Raw genomic sequence first — 9,084 nt, 5'->3', positions numbered from 1 at the left:
AGAGATCTCCCTGTTACAGGTGGGTGTCTCAAGTCATTGTTCTCTGACCTTCCTGCAGCAGCTGCACTTCAAGACTTTGCTACCTTGACCTCTGCAGTCAAGGGCAGTACATGCACCTGGGACACTTCTGTTTGTTTCAAACACTGGCCCCCAGGGTTTCTTGGTTCCACTTTTTAAAAGCTGTAGTTGCTTGGCAGTTGCATGCCCCCATTGCCATGCCTCAGATTAGTTACCTGCCTCCCACATCCATATATAAATGTGCACCTAAGCCAATGTTCTAAAGTGCTAATGGTCTCTTACATGGACTGAGGGGGTGCAAGACCTGGAGTGGAGCTCCAGCTGTGAAATTAGGCTAACTCAAGGCCTGATCCAAAGCCCATTAAAGTCTATGGAAAGACTCCTAATGTCTTGAATGGGCTCTGCGTCAGCTCCCAGTGATGGAGCATTCCAGAGCAGCTGGTCTGATCCCATATCACTCAGACAGGACTGTACTAGCGTCTCACTCTGCAGAAATAACCGTGCTTTGAAATGTAGACAGCCAGCTGCAAGCTCACCCTCTGACTCTCTGCTCCTGCCCTCCTTCTGAAAGTTTTATGGAGTGATTTGTACTATATTTACACAATGGTGATAAACAGTTTTTAAAATGAAACTGAAGAAAATGCAGTTGAATGAATTGCTACAAAAAAGCCCTGCTTACCATTTAAAAAAAAAAAGGTATAAAAATCACCATTATGGGACATTCTGTTAGTCAGATGTTGGTGCTTTTCCATTGATTTGTGTCTCTAATGTGAGGAGAAGAAGCCACAGATGCATGTTGAATTCTGCAGGGAACATATGCATGCATTTAAATCATTTACAGCTTTTTACTGGTGCAATTGTAAAGCACAGTATTTTTTTTTTGCATTTGTAATTAGGTTCTAAACAGATGGTGAAGGACTGTAGCTCCCAGTAAGATAGGTTTGTGCTCTGTTGGATTGCATTGGACAAACTAACTGAGTTAGGAAAGTTTTCTAATTTATTACACCATATTGAGATATAACAATGTAACAGGTTGGCTAAGTATGAATTTCAGTGTGTGTCTATCTATCTGGGCAAAATTGAACTAGTCCATTCATTTGTTTATAATGTAATCAGTACATTTCTATGAATACAAAGTCTTCACCCCCCAAAACTTAGCGTAGATTCCAGATTTTATAAAAATGAGTGATACCCACTAGCTACCGCGTGATTTGCTCTGCACAGCATAGCTTTTATTATGCACCATCATAAGACATAATATCTGCTTTGACAAATGTTTTTAATATAAAGCAGAAGGTTTTGATTTGAAAAGAGACTTTAGAGTTAGAGCAAACTTGAAACACGAGATCACATACAAAGGCCCACTGTTCTGTTTATGGTTTTCACTTGGCTTTTCAGCAGTGCCCATGCTGTTTGAAGACATGGTGTAGACGTCTTTTAATCCTCTTCTGAGTACAGCCCTTGTAAGCTGCAGCAATGTCACAGACTGGGGCTGGGGCTACACAAGAATAGAAAGTCGATCCCAGATATGCAATTCTAGCTGCGCTATTACCGTAGGTAGAACCGACATATGAGGATTGACTTCCCGTCCCTTTGTACATCCGGGCTCTTTGGGCTCATGCTGACATCCCTTGCTCCTTGCTTCCACAAGAGCATGGAATACCAACATCGATAGCCGAGCCCAGAGAGATCGATTTTGCTGTGTCTTCAGAGACACAGCAAAATCGAACCCCAGAGTATCAATTGAGGTGCACCGTCCCTCGCCCCACATAAGTGTAGAGTTTACTTCCTCCATTGCAGGATTAAGAACAAGTCACTCAGTGAGCCATGAGGGAGAAAACCCTGCTTTAAGCTTCTCTTGCTACAGGCTGGCAAAGATGTTCTGAAGAACGCATCACATGGATGGTTAACTAATTATATGTATAAGCATGCTCCATGTCAACCACCCCCATATAACTGTCCGGTACAGGGGATCCTCATTATAAGTCACATTGCTGTAAGTCGTTTGCATATGTCATTAATTAATTCAGGAAAGCAGATGCATTATAAGTCGCACTGATCGGCACTTGCGTCGTTTAGGGGCTGAAGTACCAAAAGCCAGGAACACAGCAGAGCTTTGTGGTGGCTGGGCGGCAGGTGCTGTAGTGCAGGGCCCTGGAAGTGAGCCCTGAAGTCATGGGGGACTGCTGGGGAGCTGGCAGGTAGCCGGGGGAGTGGCAGGAGGCTTCAGAGATTGGCAGGGAGCTGTGGAGAGCTGGTGAGGACTGACGGGGAGCTGGCTTATCTTTTTCTATTTAGTTATTTATCTTATTGTTTATGTATCTACTTATTTATTTCTATTTATTGATTTTTGTGGGTTATAGGTACATTATATGTACCACGAATGTGTGAACTGTGTGTGTTGGGATCGTATCTCAAGCTAATTACATTATTCCTTACGGATGTTAATTCCCCTTTCTAAGTTGTTTCACCGTAAGTTGCATTATTTAGGAATGTAAGGTAGACTTATAACTAGGACCCCCTGTACTCCGTTAATCACAAAGGATATGTCTGCACAGGGATGATAAAGCTGCTGCTAGCTCAGGTTAGCTAGATCAGGCTCGTGCCCTGGCCCACCAACTGGGGAGGCAAAGGGGATAGTTGACCCAGGGCTTGGAGATTCAAAGAGGCCTTGGGCTCTGGACCCTTTAAACTGCTGCTGGAGTGCTGTGCCAAGCGCTCCAGGCAGCGCTAAGGGCTGGGGAGGGGAGGGATCAGAGTGGTGGGCTCCACCGCTTCGAGGAGGCACGCATCCTTGCCCAGGTGCCCATGGAGTCAGTTGGCTCCCTTGCTCGTGAAGGTCAGACTCTGGAGCTTAAAAACTGCTATGGAGATGTTCTGGCTCGGGCTGAAGCCCAAGTTCTGGGCCTCTGTGAAGGTGCAGGTTTCAGAGTTTGGGCTGTAGCCTGAGCCTGAATATCTACACAGTGATGTTTAGCTCTGGCTCCGCTCCCACCTTGCCCCTGGGCCCACAGTGGCTGTTGGCCCTGCTGCAGTGATGCTCTGGTTACAGGCAAAGGAACATCTTGGAGAATTCTGTCTGGGTCTTGGAGTTCTTATTGCTCTCAGAGGCACATCCAAGTGAGGGCTATGAGAGGGGAGCAAAAGAGCTCCCTTCTACACCAGGCTCGCTGGGATGAGGAGACCAGGGGCCACTTCTCCAACTCTCCCAGGTTTGGGCAACAGGGGAGCAATGGGGTGGAGAGGTGAGCAGTGCGGATTGAGACGAGTCCTGGCGTCATCCTCTTACTTTCAGCCACAGTGGTTGGCTGGGCACACAAAGGGAGGGGAGTAATTTACTTCCCTACCCAGCCCCAAAGGAAGCGGGGGGAGGAGATGAACTGAGACAGACCATTCTCTGCATGGTTCCTTAGCATCATGGGAAACAAATATTTGTTAATGGGCTCTTCAGTCTCACAGAAAAATATATAACATGATCCGGTGGCTGGAAGATGAAGCCAGATGATTCAGACTGTAAATAAGGTGTAATTTTTTTAATGAGGAGAGTAATTGACCATTGGAACAATTCACCAAGACCTGTGGTAGATCCTCCATCGCTGGCAATTTTTTAATTGGGTTGGATATTTGTCTGAAAACATCTGCTCTAGGAATTATTCTGGGAAAGTTCTTTGGCCTGGGTTACACAGGCTCTCAGACTAGATGATCACAAAAGATGGAGCGCAGGTTGTCGAGTTCCCCCGTCTCACAGCCATCATCTCTGCAGCAGTTCCTGACTGTTTTCGGGACGCAAGTGCCAAGTGCCAGTCTCTCTCCCTGTCTGCCTGACACATCCAGGACAGAGGGATGGCATCAAATAAGTGAATGATCATTACTTTATTATCCAATGCTCCTTTTGGATTTACACTCCCACCCAGAGAGAGAAAAGGAAGTAGGGACCATGTTCCTGGAGTTTATGACAGACGGCTCAGCTTACTGCATAGAACACAGGCCATAATTTTGCTCCAGTTAGGCACATACTAAGCAGAGCCTGACCTCTCCCTGGCAGGGAGTGCTTCCTGCATAACGCCCACAATTTTAGAAATAAGTCACAGAAATCCTGTGTAGCCAATCCCTACGGTGCAGGTTTATTGTTGCTATGCAGTTTAAACTGCAGCAAGCGAAGTTTAGGTTGGACATTAGGAAAAAGTTCCTAACTGTTGGGGTGGTCAAACACTGGAATAAATTGCCAAGGGAGGTTGTGGAATCTCCATCGCTGGAGATATTTAAGAACAGGTTCGATAGATGTCTACCAGGGATGGTTTAGCCAGTACGTGGTCCTGCCCTTGGGGCAGGGGGCTGGACTCGATGGCCTCTCGAGGTCCCTTCCAGTCCTAGTGTTCTATGAGGCTATGGAACTAATCTACCCCTCAACTGCTTATTCCAGTCACTTAGTGCCTGACTATGCAGACAAGTCGTTACCTGGTGAGCTCTTTGGGACAGGGACCATCTCTTTGTTGTTTGTGCAGCATCCAGCACAATGGTTTGGGGCTGCTAGGTGCTACCACAATATAAATACTAATGTAAGCATCATCTCAGCATACCTAGCTACCCCAAAAATGCTTCTCTAAATCCCTTTAAGCACACACATTTATTATTAAAACAAAAAAGCAGTAAAGTAACACTTTAAGTATATAGACTAGCATGGCTTTCTCTCTGTTACTACCTTTATTATTGGTTAATACCTACATTATCATGACATGCAGAGAACCCAGTCAGGGTTAGGGCTCTGCAGTGATAGGCACTGTACAAACACAGGGCCATGACTTACAAAGAGTTTCTCTGCAGTAGAAGGTGCCTCCAACCTCTAACATTAGTGTCCTTAGCCAAGAGGCCAGCTCATAGGACACACACCTTGTTACAGGAGGGGAAAGGAGCTTCTTCTGGGAAGCTGGAGAGCCAAAAGGCTGTAGTGTTTATGGTCGGCCTGTAGATGGCACCTTTTACTGTGTGTGGGACGGTGCTGGACCTAAATGGTGAGAAAAGTAGAGCTCTTGCAATGCAGGGCTAGAAATAGAGGGAGACGGGGAATGCTGGGGCTCCCCTAAAGCATCCTAAGAGGCATCTAATCTAATTGGGAGTAATGGCCCCAGGGTGCTGTGATCCAGAGCCAAGTGAAGGGACCTGGACTCCAGCTCTACCTTTCCCTGCCCATGAATCCTTCCTGACTTGCAACTTTTATTCACTGCAGAGTTGCCTTTGGGGTCAATCTCCTAACGGTCCCCTTTATAAGACGTTATTACACCAGCTACTTCAGAGGCCAAATGTTCCCTGCTGTCTAGTTGGACACAAACACTTTCAGGCTTTGGAGTAAAGTTATGCTTTTGAGTCGGCAGTAGCAGCATTTTCAAAGCTGTTGTTGCAAGCGCATTCCATGTGCGCTCAGAGCTGCTGTCCTAAGCAGGTGACATCTCTGGGTATGTCTACACTTACCACAGCCTTGACACCGCAGAGATCGATCTTCTGGGGTTCGATCTGGTGCATCTAGTAGGGACGTGCTAAATCGAGGGTGACCATATCTCCCTATCCCAAAGATGGGACAGGGGGACATGGGGGGCAGCTCCCAGGCTGCGGTGGCCAAGGGCTGCCCCATGCCTTGGGCACTGGGAAGGAGGCGGCAGTCATGCTGGTGCTCTTCACGGTTTCCCCAAGGCACAGGGAGCTGGGAACTGGGCAGCAGATGTGTGGGTGGGCTCCTGGCTCCCCACATCTCAGGGAGCCGAGAAGGAAGTGACAGTGGCGCCCATGCTTCTCCCGGCTTCCCTGAGCCTCAGGGAGCCAGGAAGGAGGGAGCAGCCATCCCCAACATACTGCTCCCTCTGCAGGGCCGCCTGCAGGCTCCCTCTGTGTGGCCAGACGGCAAGTGAGTACATACACTCCATGTGCTCTCCAGCCAGCAGCTGCACCTGTGCCCTTTGTTAAAATAAGTCGCCTTTCTGGCACCCAAAATACGGGGCTGTCCTGCCACAAACGGGACAGATGGTCACCTTAGCTAAATCGAATGCTGAGGGTGTCCCCATTGACTCTGGTGTCTCTCACAGGCCTGAGGAGTAAGGAAAGTCAACAAGAGAATTTCTCCCATCAACCTCCTGCTGTGGGAATGGCAGAGAAATTCGACCTAAGATACGTGACTTCAGTCCAGCTATTCCCATAGCTGGAGTTGCATATCTTAGGTCAACTTTCTCCCTAATGTAGAGCTGCTCTCTGTACCTCTGGTTGCATGGTACCATGCTCTGTTGCTGATAATGAGGCATGTTACAGAACATCTAGCTCCCATTACCAAGGGACTCTGAAGGCTCCCAAAAGCAGTGTAACAGAGATTGTACCAGCTGCATGTGGAATGCAAGCTGTCTAACTGCTGGCCAAGAATTACAGGATCCATTGGAATACATAGTTACCACAGCATGAAGGTCTAACAAGCCTTAGTCTTTCCATCATGTTTAAATAGGTGCGATTTTTACAATGGGCTCTTTATTACATTTTAAAGACAACTACCTTCCTAAAGAATAAAAATATTACGTTTTCCAGAGCAGAAAGTTCAGTTTATATCTAGTATCCCTTTAAGCACCAGAGTGGACTCTGCCTTGTACAGGCTTCTTTGCCTCACTCATTTATAATTTCCCAAATAAATAGTGTGATGTTAATATTGGTCTTAAAATGCTGCATAAAATTAACCTAGAAATTAATTTCATGCAGGAAGAATGGGTCACTGTCAACCATAACATTCAGATGTGTTGCATGGACTATCAAATCAAGAAAGTTCAACACAAATCAGTTTGCAGCATTTAGTGAACCTGACTTGATAGTACCAAATGGGCTGTTTCAGATAGGAGGGGCTGAAGCAGCATACCACCCCCTTTTGAAGGTGCTGTTGTATGAAGAATATCATTAATTCTGGGAATGTCTATTGCCATTGCTCTAGCCACTTTTTGGGTAATGCCAGGTCTGCATTTCTTGCTAAGTTGGGGAAGATGTAACTTCCTGGTGCTCAGGGTGATCTTCAGCTAACAGCGCTGATGAACCTGGATGGGTAAACTGACCATTTGTATAGAAGCAAAGAACAATGCACAATTTCTTCTTGCTCAAGCCAGTACCCTCCTTTTGTCACCAAAATGAGGGGTTATGATGATTACAGATGGTGGAATTATTAATAGCAAATAATTAGCTGATCAGTTTAGCTCTTTTTTCTGCTCCTAGTCAAAAAATTCATTCATACAGTTTTTCATCTGTTTTTCTTTCCTAGTTGATTTCTTATGAATTATTATTGTTGGAATTGCAGTAGTAACTAAAAGCCCCAGTCAGGACCAAGACCCACTTAGTACACTGAAGTGTTTGCATTCTACAGAGACAAAAATATGGACGGAAGTTAGAGGAAAGGGCTACAACATAAAAGAAAAGGAATCTGGGAAATGGCAAGACATGACATGTGTCCCTAGTTGCTTGGCTTTAGTTGAATAGGTTATTGATTTTACAAAAACATTTTTGAGGGTATGGAGAGTTGACTGCTCTGGGCTGGAAGGGGTTGAGTAAGAGATTATTGGACTAAGAGAACAGAGTTGGCAAAAGAAAGGTAAGACAAATAAGGGAAAAGTGTAGTTGCAGCATTATTCAGCAAATAGATGTCTCTGGATACTGCATGGGGTTCCAGACAAGGTGCACAGAAACAACAAAGACAAAGCTGGATCTCAAGCTGTGTGGGAGTGTGTTGGTATTTGCAGCTGTTTTCTTTAATACATTCTTCCTGTTAAATACAGGTTCTACATGGTATGACAGGAAGATGGATGAGAAGCATCATGGACAGGGATAATGAATTTGGACACCTAAAGGACTGCAATAGTAGGAGAAATATTATATGAAATGGGTGTGGGGGGTGGGAAATGAATTTCAATGGCCAGGCAGCAAATGAGAAAAATATAGAGTTCAAATTTCAGGGTTGACTGATTTCAGGAGGCTGTGAAGGGTTTGGGTTTTGTTTTGTTTTTCATTAAACTGCTGCTGTTCTCCATTGTGAAGGGAAGTTACTGGGACCATTGCTACCAGGATCCAGAATGGGGTAGGTGAGAGATTAGGGACATTTGGAAGGTTAGGGTCTATCCCCCACATACCTTTGGCTGTACCTCATGCTAGCTGCTTTGATTATTTGTGTAATAGTAAGATGGTCACCTGAGTCTCATGGTATCGATTCTGTTCACAGTTTGAATGATTCAACCAGATGGCATTTATTATTTACAAGTTTTCTACAAAGATTAATTCATTTCAGTGTCTCTCTCATGCCAAAGATAGTTTTTGAAAATAGCCACAATGGCACATCCTCTACAAATATTTTGGTGGACATTTTTTCATTATAACATTCACAACACCTTTTGTGTTTTTTTGAAAACCAGAGGTCATGAACCCATCAACAAAGAAATATTGTCAAAAATTCCCTGCCCCTTTTATTCATATTGCTTGAAGACTTAATTTAAGGTCCATGATGAGCACTGAGCTATGACTATTTCAACCTGGGCCCATACGGCCACCTTGATTGCAGTGCTGTCGCCTGGAACTATATTAGGTCTGAATTTGCTTTTATATATAGCAATGAGTTTTTAACCAAGTCCAAGCGTATGACTGTTTGGGAACAGGCGGCTTCCTGCAAACAAATGAGGTAAAGGAGCTGTTCATATGATACAATATTTAGTCACACCATAGTATCATGACGATCCTTAAGACTGTTTCCCAAACAGTGGGTTGCAGTCCGGCAGTGGATCATGGGAAGGTTCTGGGTGGTCTGTGGAACAGTGTGGATGAGAAGCCTTGGGGAAGGATGGAGAGCAGCTCTCCAGGCCTGGGCCAACATCCCCCATCCACCCACTGTGATGTGACCTATGCAAGGGATCACACCACCCCATCATGATGAATGGCCAGCCAGGCCAAATTTGAATGAGTATTGTTGTAACCTCTTGCCGGACTTGATTGGCACCATGAACCTGTGCATCTGTTCAAAATGTGTAGAGCGGAGAGGTGGGCTCAACCCCTCCCTCACTGCAC

This window comes from Carettochelys insculpta, chromosome 7, assembly GCF_033958435.1.
Source record: "Carettochelys insculpta isolate YL-2023 chromosome 7, ASM3395843v1, whole genome shotgun sequence".
Lineage (NCBI taxonomy): Eukaryota > Metazoa > Chordata > Testudines > Carettochelyidae > Carettochelys > Carettochelys insculpta.
Note: the sequence above shows the minus strand (reverse complement) of the source record.